The following is a 10,648-nucleotide window of genomic DNA, read 5'->3' as shown; positions in this document are numbered from 1 at the left end:
CGTTTCATACTCTAATAGGTAAGATTAAAAGAGCACAAAAGTATCTTGCGGGAGGATTAATTGAAGACACACAGGGGTCCGACCAAGAGGCGGCGAGTGGAAATATGATCGTATATTTTCTGACGTGACGTGAACATCGCCAAATCACTCTGTACCTGAGCCTCTGCCGGCGTTCCTGACTTTGCATGGCGGTCGGCCATCGTCGTCATGTTCAGCTAAACTCATTGGATTCGACAGGCTATAATTCGGGTAAGGAAGAGATTAGTTCAGCTTAAATCTCTCACAACTGGATGGGTACAGCATAGCCGAATGAAAACTACAGGTGAGCTAAATATATACATCTACATCTTGGAAATGTTATTATATCTGTATTCATATTCGTATACACACCCATTTGTGTGAATGTTGTTGCTATGCAGTTGATTTTGATGAAATGTCTTATAACTATTTTAACATGGAATGATGTATAGAGTGTTGTAAATGACAGACTACTCAACTTATACAAATTAGTTCACTATATCTTTTCAAACTGTATTGTGGATTGCCCACCCACTCTCGGTTGGGAGCCTTATGGAAGTCCTCACAGCCGTTGGTGTGTTTTCTTCTGTCACATAGGTAAGACGCGCTTTCATCAGACATCCTGGCAGATATGTCTAGGTGGATACACAGATGTACGTATTATGTAAGTGTAACCCTGTTATCAGGCTGTATCAGTTAGTAACAGACAAGGCTGCCAGAGGCACGACAATTGTCGTACATGCACGACAATTGTCGTACATTCACGACAACTGTCGTATATGCCTAAGAATTTGGTCCAGCTACTGCTTTCGATCGACATTTATAAAGTAAACAGCTATACAAGACTTTCTGTTCTATATGTCCGACTTTTATTTAATACAGCCAGCTTGCTAATGGCTTTTTCTTTCCTATTTCTTTGTGGGGATGGACGAAGTTCATATGATTTGTCATCTTTCCTCTCGGGGTAAGTGCTTGGGTTAATGACATTCATACAGAATTAGCCCTTGTTATCGACAGACTGCTTATTCCTGCACTTATCTACCAATAGATCAGTGTAATTATATTTCTGCAGGAGAGTATTATGCCTCACATTTAGAAATACAGAGCTTCATACCGAGTTGTTATCTTACATTTTACCCTCCTCTATCCCTAGCGGGATAGATTGAATTGTTTTCCCAGTTTAGATACTTATACACACTGATTTTCAAGTTATGATTAATTCAAAATATAGTTGGAAGCAGATATAAGAGCATAGATGCATAACTAGGATGGGAAGAGAGAAGATGTGTTGTTCCAACTATTCACAGGTTTAAATTTAGTCATATATTTCTATTTCCTACCGAAAAGTTTTAGAGACAGACAAAGATTTCTAATTTTCAGAAGCTTTCTTATAGTCATTAAGAACACCAAGCTTTTATGAACTACTCTTATAAAATACAAATGTGTAATAACGGTAATCAGCAAACCATTTTTGCTAGATAATTTTGAGGTTTATATGAAATGATTCATAAAAAAAAGACAAATGAATCAGGTATCTTTGAATGAAACAGATAGCTAAACACTATGCACTGTACTTTATGTCCTTGATTCTGCAGCCAACCTATGCTTTAAATCAGTAGATTTCCCACTGAAGTAGGTTTAATTCGTAAATGTCTGTATCATAAATAAATATGTATAATGGCAGGCACACATACAAATATATTTAGTCATAAATATTTCGTACGAGCATATACATTTATAACTGGCTACAGTATACAATTATACAATGATTACTTCCTTTGAACTTATAGAAAACATACAATAGGATAATACCAGGTGGAATTTCTCGACATTCTGTGAAACATGGTCGGACGGGGTAATTTACATGTTAGCGTGTGTCCCGACGATTGATGGGCTCAGAAATCAGTCGTTAATCTGTTGAAACTGTTCGTAGACAGAAATTGTCAGCAGGGCAGTGTAACTTGTTTTAGCACCCGAGGAACGTTCTTAGAACAAGACACGTTAAACAAAAAGGCAACAAGGCGATACCCAAAGGGAACATTGAATGAGACGATACACACACACACACACACACACACACACACACACACACACACACACACACACACACACACACACACACACACCACACACACACACACACACACACACACACACACACACACCCACACACACACACACACACACACACACACACACACACACACACACACACACACACACACACACACACACACACACACACACACACACACACACACATATATACATATATATATATATATATATATATGTATATATATATACATATGTATATATACATATATATATACTATAATAAAATAGTAACCTCTGTCTGTCTGTTTGTTTGTTCACGAACTCCTAGGGTTTTGGAGATAGACCCCTATAACCACATATATTCTGATACCCTATCACCCAGGTATTTGAATAACTATATTTCATTGAAAAATATATATATTTTGTTTGGGGCTAAGGGGTAAAGTTAGGTGGGGTATGGTGTGGTAACACGCCACTACTGTAGTCTCCCCTTAACGTTCATAGCATTTTTGTGACATGAAAATTATTATGATTAAACAAACCATTGTATGTGTATATAAATATTATTTATATTTGTGAAATTAATGTTGCCACAAACAATGATAGCCTTTGTAAGAAGAAAGCATGTAGATGTAAAATGATTGTATAATTTTAACAAATGTTAGAATACTGGTTATTTTTATTTGATTTTATTGCGGACGGAGATGCAGTTAAGAAGTTCAAAGATATTCAAGTTGGTTTCAATTCTTCATACATATATACATATATACATATATACATATGCACAAATGTACAAATGTACATATGTACATATATATATATATATATATATATATATATATATATATATATATATATATATATACATGTAAGCCTGATCGTCAGTAAGGCATATTTATATCCTAGTCTACAGCTATTAACCTCATGAATAGATTTGTTCAATTTTAAGATTTTGTTCTGGCTAATGCGAGCTACTCTATTCAGATAAGAGAAACTGCTTGAGCTTGTTCTGACTACTGTAAGACGATTTTTCTGCTTTCAGCTCAGATAAATCATTTTGTACATTTACGGTTGAAAGAAATAAGTCAGACTTGTCGTGAAATTTTGGAATATGGCCGTATATTATGAAAAATGGGCACAGAACATACTTTCTGCTTTATTCCACTTTCACCCAGCTTGACCTCTTATTTGAATTAGTGCTTGATAACATCAGCCACACGCTGAAGCAGCGCTAGGCATGTGCGCATGCGCAGAGGGGAGCATAAGATGTGATATCTGGTATCTCTCACATTATCAATAGCTTTAACATAAGAATTCAGAACCAAAAGTCCAGTTGATTGTTGTCTGACCTACAGTACTATTTGATGTTTGTCCTCATGTTAGCATTTTCATTTTGCTGGAGTCATTGTTAATGTTCGTTGAGTACTAGTATCAGTATTCTTATAGGTATACTCGCACGTTTTAGTAGTAGTTAGTGGTAGTTTTACGAGCAAGAACTGAATTAGGCTGACTATTTTAGTCACTATCATCAGTAGTGATCCAATTGTTAGAAGTAGAGGAAGATAAAGCTTGGTAAGACAATAGGAAAGATGGAAATGATAAACATAGCATAAGTATTGGTTACAACTCTATTAATGTTTATATTTGCAACAGCAATAATGGTATGAATAGACAAGAATTGCTCGTGAAAATCAAGACGAACTTGTGAGTGTAGTTTGATATCTGTGATAACTATGTTCTTAGTCGATCTGGTATGTTTCATTCCTGGCTTGTTTTCTGCTATAACTCAACATTCTTAGACAATCTTGAGGGCTTATATTATTGATTTGTTTTATAACATGAAATATAAGCAAGAAGGGGAGTGGTAAAGTAAAGAAGAAATGTAGTAACAATAGTTTCTGTGAGACACAATGTCAAAGCAAACCGTCATATTCCCCAGTCCAGGACAAAGCAAACATAAGGTAACCCTTTCATTACAGTATCGTTCTCTAGGCTGATTTTTTTCAGAAATATCTAATATTGATGACAGTATAGAATCAAAGCGAAGAGTTCACAGAGCTCATGAAAAAGAATGTTTCATAACGGTAGGATAATACATGTGAAAAAGTGATAAACATGCATTTCATAGTGGAGATAAGTCTCTCCTTATCAAAGAATGCAGAGTGATTTGGATACGAAGGAATATCAGTAAGTCCTAAAATATCATCTGAATAAAACTTAACCAATATCCTTTGCGGGCCTCTCTCAACTGAATAAAGTGTTTGGGCGGCGCTCATATTAAAAAACAGAAATAAAATAATTTCGAAAAGATTATTTGAGTCTTTACTTCTTCATTGAGTAGTCGTTCCCAAAATTGGATAGGTTCTTTTGAATCTAGAAAGAATAGATAATGATGTTAACATCACCATAATGGTACTTTTCTTTGTTGTGTGTTAATAAACCTAAGTTTATGAACATCTATATCACTAATATTAGTGAGGCTTTCCTGTAGGAGTAAGAAAACTGTACACGTATTCGTGATTAAACTAAATTCTAGTGCAACGGAAAAGGCGCATAATGTACATAGATCCCCTTGAAAAGCCCTCTGATAACTATATTAATAGCCATGGTCAATTACAAATGTCTCAAATTCACTTCCTTAAACGTTTTAATGGATCAAAAAGACGAAGTGACGAGAGGAGATTTTCCTTCCAAGTTCTCTACGGATCCGACCCTTAATTCTGTTCTTCGAAGCAAGAACGAATCCAGTCATTCCAATTAATCAGATAACGAAATTATATTGTCTTCCAAAATTAATTTCAAGCCACAGATAGATCCACTATTGAAAAATAATCAAAATAACTTGAAATACTCTCACTTGAACTTTATTATTGTGGGTTTACCCTAATGAAGTTATGTATTACTTGTGTTCTGATATATGTGATTATGTGAGATTGTGTGTGTATGTGTGTTCCTATGTTACTACGAGTGTGCCAGAGAGACCGACATAAAGACAGGCAAATACACGCACACTCACAGACACAGACACAGACACACACACACACACAGACACACACACACACACACACACACACACACACACACACACACACACACACACACACACACACACACACACACACACACACACACACACACACACACACACACACACACACACACACACATACAGAGAGAGAGAGAGAGAGAGAGAGAGAGAGAGAGAGAGAGAGAGAGAGAGAGAGAGAGAGAGAGAGAGAGAGAGAGAAAATATAAGACGGAAATAGAGAGGAGGAGCGGTGTAGAGAGAGATGGAAAGAGAGCGATGGAGTCAGAGGCTACCGTTACAAAGTTCAAGGCGCGATGAGGCATAAAACTGCTTTTATGAAGAGGAAAATTCTTTGGTGCTCATGTTGCAGGAGAGGTGATGTGATAGACTTACGAAGTGGACTATTTACCTTATGTATACCTATTCAGCAACAAATTGGACACTGTTGCAAAGGCGTTGGTGCTTACACTAGATTCCAAAATCTTTGGAAATTTGTGTAACTCCATATTAGATTCCTTATGTTGTTTATGAATCGAGTGCAATTCTATATAGTCCATTTACTTTGACTCGTGCTTGCATGAGTATATACACATCAAGAATAAGCACGTGCTTGCAAGGAGCAATTAACCAGCACGGGAGAAGCAGTTGCATGCAAAACACGGTCTCTCGAAAGGCCGTCATCAGTTTTGTGATTTTAAAATGCCAGATGCATGCATTCAGATGATGAGGGACTGCTTGATGCTCTTGTAAATGTCGAGACGAATATCCAAGTCAATTAAGTCAACGCATGCATGGGTATAACTCGTGTGACTTTCGAACTCTGTATTACAAACTACTATGTATATATATATATATATATATATGTATATATATGCATATATGTATATATAATATATGCATATACATATGTATGTACACACACACACACACATATATATATAATATATATATATATATATATATATATATATATAAGAGAAGATTTGGAATCTGGGATCCATATTGGAAAACAGCAAACACCAGATTCAATTGAAGGGTTTATTTGCCCGACGTTTCGATTCCCGTCCAGGAATCGTCTTCAGGGGGTATAACGGTTACAAGAATGTGAACTCCTTATGAATCGCTGAAATGGTAAACCTGGGAAAGGTTCACCCTTGCAGTCAATTGTACAACGCATCCAATACAAAAATAAAATAAAATAAAATAACATACAATAAAAATAATAAAATACATTACAATGCCAATTACAGTAAAATAAAAATTACAATTTTGAACATAAAACAAACAAAGAAAAAGTGACCATAGGTGACACATAGTAAACAACAACAGGACAACGAGTAAATAGAAGTGCACCAAATGTCCGCACTGAAGAATCAGGAACAAACGACTAAATAAAAAAAATAGAAAATGCACTACAAAATACAAATAGAAATAAAATGCATGGTTGTGAACAAAAACAAAACAAAAGTGGCAAAAAGACTCTCGAGTGACACAACGTGAATACTTCAGAACATACAATAAGGACAAAATGTGAGGAACGAAAGGAATACAAGTAGCACACAAACCCCGCAACACCTTACACAGAAATCTCACCAAAGTAAAAGACACCGAAGAACCTACTCAACAGGCCGGTGTAGTTGACCAAATAAGCTGCACGGACTGTGACACGGTTTACGTAGGAGAAACACAAAAGAAACTGTCCACTAGAGTACAGGAACACCAACGTGCAGTTAGACGAGAAGATCCGAAATCGGCCCTGTACAAACACACTACAGAACACCAACACATGATTGATTGGGATGGAGCTACAACTCTACATAAAGAAAAAAAAAAATAAAAGACTTTTCCTCGAAGCATGGGAAACTAAGAGCAACTGCATAAACAGGTGCATTGACCTCAACCCTATTTATCTAGGCACGAGGAGTAACACAGGCTAATTCCTCTGTCCTGTTTTCTTTTCTCCGTTGCTTCTTTTCGACCTGTCTTTTGTTCACCAGTTGGCTTTTGGCTGACTTCCTTTCTCGTAAGCGATCTCCCAATGCACCTCTTCGACTCCCCCCACCCTTCCCGTGACTTTACATTTGTAGTTTGCTTCCCTTTTTTCTACGTTCATTCTTCTTTGCTTTTATTTGTCTGCTTGTAATGTAGTCATTTGTTATTGAGCCCCCCTTTTTCCGCTTGTCCACCACTTCCTTCTTCGGCGGACATTTGGTCCACCTTCTTTCTTTTACGTCTTTGAATTATGTTCTGCCTTTACTTTTGGGTTTCGTTTTGATGTTTTTTGTCACACTGCCATTTACTCTTTGTATTTTGTTTGGTTTTACTTGTTTGGCTGTAATTTAGCCGTTTACCCCCCCCCCCCCATGACATTTCGTTCCGGACATTTGGTCCTTATTGTATGTTCTGAAGTATTCACGTTGTGTCACGCTAGAGTCTTTTTGCCACTTTTGTTTTGTTTTTGTTCACAGCCATGCATTTTATTTCTATTTGTATTTTGTAGTGCATTTTTGTTTTTTAATTTAGTCGTTTGTTCCTGATTCTTCAGTGCGGACATTTGGTGCACTTCTATTTACTCGTTGTCCTGTTGTTGTTTACTATGTGTCACCTATGGTCACTTTTTCTTTGTTTGTTTTATGTTCAAAATTGTAATTTTTATTTTACTGTAATTGGCATTGTAATGTATTTTATTATTTTTATTGTATGTTATTTTATTTTATTTTATTTTTGTATTGGATGCGTTGTACAATTGACTGCAAGGGTGAACCTTTCCCAGGTTTACCATTTCAGCGATTCATAAGGAGTTCACATTCTTGTAACCGTTATACCCCCTGAAGACGATTCCTGGACGGGAATCGAAACGTCGGGCAAATAAACCCTTCAATTGAATCTGGTGTTTGCTGTTTTCCAATACATATATATACATATATCCGTGTGTGTGTGTGTAATATATATATATATATATACATATATATATATGTATATATATATGTATATATATATATATGTATATATATGTACATATATATATATATATATACATACATATAGATATATATATATATACATATATATATACATATATATATATATATATATATACATATATACGTGTGTGTGTAATATATATATGTATATATATACATATATATAAATATATATACATATATATATATATATATATATATACATATATATATATATATATAATATATATACATATATATATATGCATACATACGTATATATATATACAGTATATATATATACATATATATATACATGTATATATATATATGCATGCATACATATATATATACAGTATATACATACATATATATACAGTATATATATATATATATATATATATATGCATATAAATACGTATAAATATATATATGCATACATGTGTGTATGTGTGTATGCATACTTGTGTGTATGTTTGTATAAATAAAATTTTGTAAACAGGAATGATTACACGTCTTTGGTCGCCCGGAAGAAAGGCATGAAGATGTGTTTGGTAAATGATCATGGAAGGTTAGTTTAGCTATCACCTCCCAGCGGGAAGGTTGTGAAAAGCATATTCGAGTGTGAACAGTGGCAGGGAGTGAGCTAGCAAGAGAGAATATATGAAGGGTGCATTGTACTGGAATGAAGAAGGGATAGTTTTGTCGAAATCACACGTTATAAGGTGTACCTACTGTAGAGGTGAAAGTGTAATTATTACTTTCATTATTAATTTTTATTTTATTTTATCTTATTTTATTTTATTTTATATATTTATTTTTTACCTTATTTTATTTTATTTTGTTTTATTTTATCTAATTTAATTTTATTTCATTTTATTTTATTTTATTTTATTTTGTTTTATCTTATTTTATTTTATTTTATTTTATTTTATTTTATTTTATTTTATCTTATTTTATTCTATTTTTCATTTTATTCATTTTTTTATTATTCTATTTAATTTATTTATTTATTTATTTATTCATTTTTTGAAAATCAGAAAGGTTATCGTCTTATGGATTACTTTTGTAATGGTCTTCCCTCCCTCGTGTTTTGCTTGCCGTTAAGCTATATTATTAATACCCACAGTATACCCTCTAGAGTGAAGAATTTATAATATATCTGAATGTATCCTCTTTCCTGGGTGCATCTTTACTTTTTCTTTTGACCACCGCTAGGCAATTTGATTCATATGAATGACAATGTCTCGATAACAAAAGAGGGCTATAGTATTAGAAAGAGAAGCTGTCTTGCGCTGTTGCATACTTGAAAATATGGAGTAACATTAATAAGAAAAAATATGTTTTAAATATAATTTAAAAGAGGAATTTGGATGTGAGAATCTTTATGAATACTTTTCCAGAAAAAAAGTTTATTCGGTTATTCTTGAATTGGTCTTTTCTAATAGAAATTCGCATAAGCACTGTGAGTAAATCAAGCAATGAACTCAGACTAGTCGCTGCTATTCTGTAAAACCCACCAAGTTATGTCCTCACTGGACAGCGCAGATCAGGAAACTATTACCATATATGGATTAACAATAAAATTGAGAGTCTCATCTCCCACAACTCTTATTCTATTTGTTTTTTTGTTTTGTTTTTTTCTTATTCCACAAAAAAAAAGTTGTGGAGAGAGTAGGCATAAAGATATGCCTCGTGTGTGCAAATAGACATTTTGCTATGTCCTTCCTTCTTTCGTCCTCATACTCCTAACATAATGTGGAAGAAAGAGAAACATGATCACAAGCTACATAAACAACATAATATTTCTTTGGATTGTTTCGGTTCCATAACGGGTATCCCTCATTCATAACTGTTTTTGCACTATTTTTTGAATCCTCCTCTAAACGTATTGATGATTTTCTTTTCCTTTTTTTCATTTTAAAATTCCTTCATATGTTCTCAATTATTCATTTTGTATTTTATTTTCACACTATTTCTTTAATCATCCTCGAAACGTAGTGATGATTTTCTTTTCCTTTTTAATTTTAAAGTTCCTTCATGTGTTCTCAATTATTCATTTTGCATTTTATTTTTGCACTATTTCTTTAATCCTCTTCTACATGTATTGACGATTTTCCTTTTCCCTTTTCATTTTAAAATTCCTTCATATATTCTTCTCAATTATTCATTTTGTAAATATCATAACAACTCCATTTCGTTCTTCTTTTCTCTGTTTCACGTCCTCTTTATCTTTGTTACTAAACTCTGAATTATGTTCCTCATTTCTTTCTTCGCCTACAATCTATCACAGATTGATTTAGATGTCATGCAATTTCTCAGAGCCCAGTTCCCTGCTTGCACCTTGATCTCTATTTTTTCTAGCGAGTTCAAGCGTTTCTCATATTGTGATTAATAGTGTTCAGATTTGCAAATGACATATCTATCGTTAATCAAACCTTGAATATCAACTATAATAGTCAATTTTATTCATGAAACCCAGAAAAAGACATTCATAATCAAAGAATATCATTGATACAAGAAGAATTGTCTTCAGCGAAATAAAAGAGGAGAAATGGATGCACAGTGAGCAAGTGTATCA

Source organism: Oratosquilla oratoria, chromosome 18, assembly GCF_046742065.1.
Source record: "Oratosquilla oratoria isolate Oo_2021 chromosome 18, ASM4674206v1, whole genome shotgun sequence".
NCBI classification, from domain to species: domain Eukaryota; kingdom Metazoa; phylum Arthropoda; class Malacostraca; order Stomatopoda; family Squillidae; genus Oratosquilla; species Oratosquilla oratoria.
Note: the sequence above shows the minus strand (reverse complement) of the source record.